We start from the raw sequence: 9,145 nt of genomic DNA, 5'->3' as shown, positions 1-9,145 counted from the left end.
CCCCCTCCCTTCCTTCTTTCCCTCCCTCCCTCCCCTCCCTCCATCCCTCCCTCCCTTCCTCCCTCCCTTCCTTCTTTCCCTCCCTCCATCCCTTCCAGATTCCACATATAAGTGAGTTCATACAGCGTTTGTCTTTCTCTGTCTTATTTCACTCACCAGAATGCTCTTCAAGTTCACCGATTGTTGCAAGTGGTAGAATTTCTTTACTTTTTAAGGCTGAATAATATTCCAGTGTGTGTTTGTGTGTGTGTAAATATACAATGTCACATTTTCTTTCTTTATTCGTCTTTTGAGGGACACTTAGATTGTGTCTATACCTTGGCAATTGTGAAGAATACTGCTGTGAACATACAAATATCTCTTTGAGATAGTGAGTTCATTTCCTTTGGATATATACCTAGAAGTAGGATTGCTGGATCACACAGTAGTTCCATTCTTAATTTCTTGAGGACCCTCCATAGAGTTTTCCATAGTGGCTGCACCAATTTACACTCCCATCAACAGTGAACGAGGGCTCCCTTTCCTCCAGATCCTCACCAACACTTGTTATCTCTTGTCTTTTTGTTGATGGCCGTTCTGACAGGAGTGAGGTGGTGTCTCATTGTGGTTTTGATTTGCATTTCCCTGAGGATTAGTGATGTTTAGCATCTTTGCATACACTTCTTGGCCATTAGTATGCCTTCTTTGGAAAAATGTCTATTCAGGTCCTTTGCCAAGTTTTTAATTAGGTTAGTTTTTGCTGTTGAGTTGTATGAGTTCCTTGTATATTTTAGATATTAACCCCTTATTGGATATGTGATTTGCAAATATTTTCTCTCATTTCCTAGATTGCCTTTTCATTTTGTTGACAGTTTCCTTTGCTATAAAGAAGGTTTTTGTTTGCTGTGGTCCCACTTGTTTGTTTTTGTTGCCTTTGGTTTTGTTATCAAGTCAAAAAAATTGTTGCCAAGACCAGTGTCAAGGAGTTTGCCTCATATGTTTTCTTTGAGGAATTTTACAGTTTCAGGTCTTAATGTTCAAGTCATCAGTCCATTTTGAGTTGATTTTTGTGTATGGTGTCAGATAGTGGTCAAGTTTCATTATTTTGTATGTGGCTATCCAGCTTTCCAACACCATTTATTGAAAAGACTGTTCTTTTCCAGTCGTATATTCTTGGCTCCTTTGTAGTGAATTAATTGATCGTATATGCATGGGTTTATATCTGGGCTCTGTATTCTGTTCCATTAGTCTATGTGTCTTTTAATGCCCATACCATACTGTTTTGATTATTATAGCTTTGTAACATCGTTTGAAATCAGGGAGTGAGATGCCTCCAGCTTTGTTGTTCTTTATCAAGATTGCTTTCGCTCTTTGGGGTCTTTTGTGTTTCCATAAGAATTTTAGGATTGTTTGTTCTGTTTCTGGGGAAAATGCCATTGGAATTTTGGTAGGGACTGCATTGAATCTGTAGATTGCTTTGGTGGTATGGAAATTTTAACAATATTAATTCTTCCGATACATGAGCATAAAATATCTTTCCATTTATTTGTGTCTTCTTTAATTTTTTTCCTCAACGTCTTAATAGTTTTCAGCGTACAGATCTTTTATCTCCTTGGTTAAATTTACTCCTAAGTATTTTATTCTTTTGTAAATGGGGTTGTTTTCTTAATTTCTGATAGCTTGTTGTTGGTATACAGTAACACAAATGATTTTTTAAAATTAATTTTATATCCTGCAACTTTACTGAATTTGTTTATTCAACAGTTTTTGGTGGGGTCTTTAGGGTTTTCTGTATATAATATAATGTCATCTGCAAATAGGGACAATTTTACTTCTTTCCAATTTGGATGCCTTTTTCCCCCCTTTTCGTTGCCTAATTGCTCTGGCTAGGACTTCCAGTACTATGTTGAATGGAATTGGTGAGAGTGGGCATCCTTGTCTTGTTCCTGATCTTAGAGGAGATGCTTTCCGCTTTGCATCATTGAGTATGATGTTAGCTGTGTGCATGTCACATATGGCCTTTATTATGTTGGGCTATGTTTCCTCTATACCCAGTTTGTTGAGAGTTTTTATCATGAAAGGATATGAATGTTTTCATGCTCTGTCTCTGCATCTACCAGATGATCATAATATTTATACTTCATGTTAATGTGGTGTATCACATTGATTGATTTGTAGATATTGAACCATCCTTGCATCCCTGGAATAAATCCCACTTGATCGTGGTGTATGACACCTTTAATGTATTGTTCACTTTTGTTTGTTAGTATTTTGTTGAGGATTTTTGCATCTGTGCTTATCAGGGATTTTGGCCCGTAATTTTCTTTTCTTGTAGTGTCCTTGTCTAGCTTTGGTATCAGGGTAATGATGACTTCTAAAATGAGTTTTTAAGTGTTCTCTCTTCATCTATTTTTTGGAAGAGTTTGAGAAGGATTGGTGCTAATTCTTCTTTGAGTGTTTGGTAGAATTCACCAGTGAAGCCATCTGGTCCTGGACTTTTCTGCACTGGGAGGTTTTCGATTACTGATTCAATCTCCTTACTAGTAATTGGTCTGTTCGGATTTTCTATTTCGTCATGACTCAGTCTTGGCAGGGTGTATGTTTCTAGGGATTTATCCATTTCTTCTAGGCAGTCCAATTTGTTGGCATATAGTTATTCATAGTAGGCTCTTATATCCTTTATATTTCTGTGTTATTCGTTGTAATGTCTTATCTTTCATTTATTATTTTATTTATTTGAGTCCTTTCTCCTTTTTTTTTTTTAAAGGAAACTGTTAGTACAGCCCTCTTTTTAAAAAATTAATTAATTAATTTTTGGTTGCATTGGGTCTTTGTTGCGGTGCGTGGGCTTCTCATTGCAGTGGCTTCTCTTGTTGTGGAGCACGGGCTCTAGGCGCACAGGCTTCAGTAGTTGTGGCTTGTGGGCTCTAGAGTGCAGGGTAAGTAGTTGTGGTGCATGGGCTTAGTTGCTCTGAAGCAGGTGGGATCTTCCTGGACCGGGAATTGAACCCGTGTCCCCAGCATTGGCAGTTGGATTCATAACCACTGTGTCACCAGGGAAGTCCCTGTTTGAGTCCTTTCTTTTTCTTGGTGAGTCTAGCTAAAAGTGTGTCTATTTCATTTATTTCCACTGTGATCTTTGTTATTTCCTTCCTTCTGCTAACTTTAGCCTTCATTTGTTCTTTTCTTTTCTTTTTTTTTTTGTAGTTCTTTGAGGTTACAATTAGTTTGTTTATCTGAGATTTTTCTTTTTTCTTAATGTAGATGTTTATCACTATCCTCTTTCCCCTTAGAACCGCGTTTGGTATGTTGTGTTACCATTTTCTTTTGTTTCAAGATTTTTAAAATTTCTCTTTTTTCTGCGGTACGCGGGCCTCTCACTGTTGTGGCCTCTCCCGTTGCGGAGCACAGGCTCCGGACGCGCAGGCTCAGCGGCCATGGCTCACGGGCCCAGCCGCTCCGCGGCATGTGGGATCTTCCCGGACCGGGGCACGAACCCGTGTCCCCTGCATCGGCAGGCGGACTCTCAACCACTGCGCCACCAGGGAAGCCCTAAATTTCTCTTTTGATTTCTCTTTTGACCCAATGATTGTTAAGTAACGTGTTGTTTAATCTCCACATATTTGTGAGTTTTCCATTTTTATTCTTGTAATTGATATCTAGTTTCATACCATTATTGTTGGAAAAGATGCTCGATATGATTTCAGTCTTCTTAAACTTGTTAAGACTAGTTTTGTGACCTATCATGTGATCTATCCTGAAGAATGTCCCACGTGCCCTTAGGAAGAGTGTGTATTCTGCTGCTGTTGGAGGGAATGTTATGTATATGTCTGTCAGGCTCATCTGGTGTAACGTGTGATTTAACTCCAGTGTTTCCTTTCTGGCTTTCTGTCTGGATGATCTAGTCATTATTAAAAGTAAGGTATTGGATTCCTTGCCACTACTGTGTTGCTGTCTGTTTCTTCCTTCAGATCTGTTAGTATTTGTTTAACATATTTAGGTGCTCCTATGTTGGGTACGTAAATATTTATAAATATTATATCTTCTTAATGAATTGGCCCTTTAGCATTATACAATGATCTCCTTTGTTTCTAGTTACAGTCTTTGGCTTAAAGTCTGTTTTGTCTGGTATAAGAACAGCTACCCTTGCTCTCTTTTGGTTTCCATTTGAGTGGAATATCTTTTTCCATTCCTTCACTTTGAGGCTATCTGTTATCCTCGAAGCTGAAGTGAGGCAGAATATATATGCAGGCAGACCGCAGAGATGCTTCAGGCTCAGTTCTAGACCACGACAACAAAGCAAATATCCCAGTAAAGTGAGTAACATGAATTTTTTGGTTTCCCAGTGCATATAAAAATTATGGTTACACTATACTGTAGTCCGTTAAGTGTGCGATAGCATTATGTATAAAAATATGCATACCTTAAATAAAAAACACTTTATTGCTAAAAGATGCTAACCGTCATGTGAACCTTTAGCAAGTCATAATCTTTTTGCTGGGGGAGGGTTTGAAATATTGCAAGAATTACCAAAATGTGACACAAAGCGAGCAAATGCTGTTGAAAAGAATGGCGCTTATAGGCTCACTTGACACAGGCTTTCCACAATCCTTCAATCTGTTAAAAAACCCATAACATCTGCAAAGCATAAGGCAAAGTACAACGAAAGAAGGTCTGCCTGTAGTTGGGTTTTGCCTGTTTAATTGGGTTTTTGATGATGTTGTTGAGCTGTAGTTCTTTACGTATTCTGGACATATGATTTGTAAATACTCTCTCCCATTCTATGAGTTGTGTTTTCACTTTGTTGATTGTGTCCTTTGCTGTGTATAAATTTTAATTTTCATGAAGTCCAATTGATCTGTCTTCTCTTTTGTTCCTGTACTTTTGGTGTCCTAGCTAAAAAAATCATCACCAAATCCAATGACATGAAGCTTCCCCCCGTATCTTCTTTTACTTACAGTTTTAGGTCTTACGTATAGGTCTTTAATCCATTGTGAGTTACTTTTTGTATATGGTATAAAGTTAAGGGTCCAACTTCATTCTTTTGCATGTGGAGATCCAGTTTTCCCAGGACCATTTGTTGAAAAGGCTATAGGTGCTCTTTCATGATTGCTTTTCTCACCTACCTGTACATCCTGGAATTCACTCGATATCAGTTTATCAAGACGTTCCACTTTGTTTCACAGCTGCCTGGTACTTTGCTGTGTGGATGCACCGTCGTTTATTTATTTATGAGCATTTAGATGATTTCCAACATTTTGCAATTACAAACAGTGTTGCAGTGAATAGCCTTGTACATTTGTGTTTTCGTATTGTCGGAGGTGTGTCTTTAGGGTAGATTCCTAGAAATGGAAGTGCTGGGTTGAAGGATAAGTATGTGATTTTGTTAGGCACGACCAAATTTCCTTCCAGAAGGCTTTTGCCATGTGCACCCCCAGCAATGTATGAGTGAGCTGCTTCCCTTGCAACTTTTCCAACTGTGCTATCACACTATTTCATTTTTTGCCAACCTGACAGAATGTCTGTAACTGTGCGTTTGGACACCTTTCACATGTCTGAAGGTCATGTACACGTGCATGCATACATGTATTTTTCACTTGTCCATTCGTGTCTTTTCCACATTATTCTATTGAGTTTTTGTCCCTTGATCCCTCAAATTTTAAGTCACTTATATTCAAGGAATGTTAGTTCTTTGTCTGGGGTTTATGTTGTGAACATTTTCTCTGAGCTGGTCGTTTGTCTTTTGACTGTATTTATGGTACTTTTTGTTACGAAAAACATTTCTATGTTGATGTAATCAAATTTACAGTCTTTTATTCTGTTGCCTCTGGACTGAGTCATGATTGAGAACCTTTCCCTACACTGAGGTGAGAGAGGAATCGATCGTGTTTTCTTCGAGAAGTTTGGGGCTCCGATTTTTGCGTCCACGTGGGATCTACTTGTGTGTGTGTGATCTAAGGCCCTCTCTTTCCTGATGGCTGCCCCGGGCCCCTTCCTTAGAGGTCCAGACTGCTCACCAGCGCCCTCTGACCTCAGAGTGGGATGGGACTGGGGGCAGGGAGGCCAGAGGCCGCTGCTGGGAGGGGCCGTGGGTGGGGGAGGCTTGCCCCAGGGGCGCTGGAGTGAGGGTGAGAAGTGAGGGGGCCTGTGGATGAGAGGGTTTGAGGGTGGAGTGGATGGGGGGTGTGCAGGAACGAAAGAAGGGGCAGGACCCTAAGGCATTTGCCTCAGCACCCAGGGAACATAGCTTCTGAGATGGGAGGGTGCTGGGGTCGGTGGGGATAAGCAGCCTGGTGTGGGACGCGTCACGTTGCAGGGCTTTGCCCGGCGAGGCGTCGTGAAGCCAGTGGGAGCTCAGGGGAGAGCCCGGGCTGGGGTCACAGGTCTGGGGGGCATCGGTGTATGGGCGAAATGAGAGCAGGGGCCTGGGCTCTCCCAGGAGTGAGTGGGATGGTGAGGGGAAGAGGAGGGGGGCGCCGCAGGGGACAACCCAGCGGGAGGCTGAGGGCGGGTGTCCTGGCGCCAAGGGGAGGGGGTTCAGGGGGCCAGAGTGAAGTGTCCGGTGGTCCTGAAGGGTCTCAGAACCGGCCTTTGTGGGGGCCTGGAGGCCTGGCTGCACCGCTGGGAGCCACCCTAATGCCGCATCCTTGCCAGAAGCATCAGGATGGTCAGGGACCTGACACAAGCGTCCCGGGTGTCAGGTGGGGCTGGTGACACCCACAGGGGTTGGGGGCTCCCCCAGGGCCCGAGGACAAGCCTCGGGAGGTTGGTGGTGGGCTTTGCGGAGCATGGAAGATGTGGGTGACACAGCTCTTCTGTGGGGTGAGCCGGCGACCTTGAGACACAGCCCTTCTGAGCTCTGCCCCTGCCCCTGCCACCCCGGGACCCCCAGGGGACCTTCAGTGACTGCAGTGACCACTGGCCTGTATGATAGAAGCTCCCTGGCCTGAGGGTTGGCGGGGAGGGGCTGTCAAGTTAAGATTTTTAAGAAGAAAGGTGTCTTTTGGGCTCACACAGGGCTGCACGGCACGAACGCTGCTTACTTCATGCTTCCTCCACACCAGTGTGCCCATATACCCGGGCATTGTACCAGAGCCGCCCTAGTGGACTTTCAGCTGCAGAGACTCATACAAACCAAAAAGGCAAAGCTCCAGCCGGGACGAGGTCTGTAGAGGGAGGTGCGCAACACCGGGAAAGCGTGTGTGGTGTGTGTAGGGGGGCTTGACCGAGCAATCCAGGAAGGCTTCCTGGAGGAGGGGTTGCTCATGGTGAAACAGAAGTTTCCAAATCACTGTAACACCTGCCGCACACTGGGGAGGGGCTGTGTTTCTATGACAAGTGCAGTGGGCAGAGCAGATTGGGAGGCAAAGCATCCACCTGTAAAGGCTTTTATCTGCTATTTCATGAGACAGAGAATTTCAGTTCTTAATATCGTATGGTACTGTTTCATGAGGGGGTGGCTTCAGGCTTCGGGGGAAGGCTGGTGGGATCCCAGAGCCTTTTCCCTCGGTGTCAATCATCGCTTCCCCCCTCCATCTCCAAGTTCTGCATCTCTGCTCCCGGGACCCCCTTGCCTGGCGAACACTGTCCCCCGCCCAGGACCTGCAGGGCCTCTTTGCTGTCATGAATGACCGGCTTCCGGAAGGCTGGTCCGTGCTGCGTGGGGGGGCGCTCAGTGTCCTGGGGAGGGGTCTCAGTCACAGGCAGGGTGGGGGGAGGCAGGGTGGGCTGGGGTTGGGGGTCTGGGTGGACTGCTTGGAGGATGTGCCAGCTATTCTGGGCGGCCGGCAGGAAGCGGCAGCTGTGGGCCGGGTCCTCGGGCGGCTCCCAGACGGCCGTGCAGAGGTGTTGGCCTGGTGTTCGCATTTCCGGTCCCCGTGTCTGCGCAGCATGTCCTGGGCTGGTTCTCCCTTTCCTTTGCTTTGTTCCCTCCTTGGTCAGGGCCTCTGTGGGTTGGGGCCAGACCGAGAAAGAAAAGAGGGGCTCTCGGGGCAGGGGCTCGCGGGGGCCGGCAGGTGTGGGCAGGGTGCCCACAGGGCTGGCGTGGGGCAGCCGTGTGGGGTCATGCTCCGGGGTGTGATGAGCGAGGGCTGGGACGGACTCACTGCTGATGTCTCCTTTCCGTCGGGACGCAGCCTAACTCTGGTGTCCTGGTGTTCGGAGGCTCCGGCACCCCCCGCCCCCCGGTTAGGGTGTGTGAAAGGAGAGCACCTCTGATGTCCCTGCCCTTCCTCCCACTCGGGGTGTCTGGGGCCCAGGCCAGGCGCTCAGATCCCAGCCCAGAGCCTGTGTCCGCTGGTGCTGGGAGGCCCGGCAGGCCTAGATGCCTCTCCTGTGCCCGCAAGGTGCTCCTGGGCATGGCCTTCCTCTGACCTCCTAGCTGGTGCCGTTCCCGGCCCTTCACCCTGCTCCTGCCACCCTGGCCTCAAGCCTGCCCACCCTGCCTCAGGGCCTTTGCACTCGCCTCGGCCTGGAATATCCGTCCTTAGCCCTCACCTCCGTGTCACCGCCTGGAGCAGCCTCCCTCCCGTCACTCACTGTGACAACCCCTCCCTGTTTCCCAGGGGTAGCTGTCACTGTCTGTTATTTTGTTCATGTGGTTTCTGGTTTATTACCTCTTTTTCCCCGTGTCTGCCTCGTCCCTGGAGCCCACCAAGGTGCCGTGCACAGGGCAGGTGCTTTCGCCCCATCTGGGGGTGGGCGAGGGGTGGACCCCCGGGCCTCGCAGGCAGGCCGGGTGAGAAGTGTGCTTTTGTCCCGAGCACCTGAGGCCCCACAAGAGGGCTTGCTGGGGTGCCGGGTGCCAGCAACGTGTCCTCATTTCTAAACCTCCTCCAGGCCTGCGTGGCCTTCCCAGGCCCAGGACCTTCTTGGCTGGCCTCCGGATCGGTGGGGACTTGGCTTAGCCGAGTCCCAGTCGCTCCTCGGCCTGGGAACCCTTCCCCCGTGATGGGTGACAAAGCGCATCTTTGAGCCCCCGCCCCCCCCACCTCGGCCGGCCATGCTGGGTGGAGGCTCCGACCTCCCTCTGCAGCAGAGGCCAGGCTGCCATCCGGGATGGAGGATGCTGAGGCCAAAATAAACCCGCTCATTGCATCCGGCGTTGAGTAATCCACGGGAGGCAGTGATGGAGGAGCGCCAGGGACCCCGCAGGCCCTGCCGCACA

Source organism: Monodon monoceros, unplaced genomic scaffold, assembly GCF_005190385.1.
Source record: "Monodon monoceros isolate NGI ecotype Baffin Bay Population unplaced genomic scaffold, NGI_Narwhal_1 Super_Scaffold_7, whole genome shotgun sequence".
NCBI classification, from domain to species: Eukaryota; Metazoa; Chordata; class Mammalia; order Artiodactyla; family Monodontidae; genus Monodon; species Monodon monoceros.
This window is presented reverse-complemented; position numbering follows the sequence as displayed.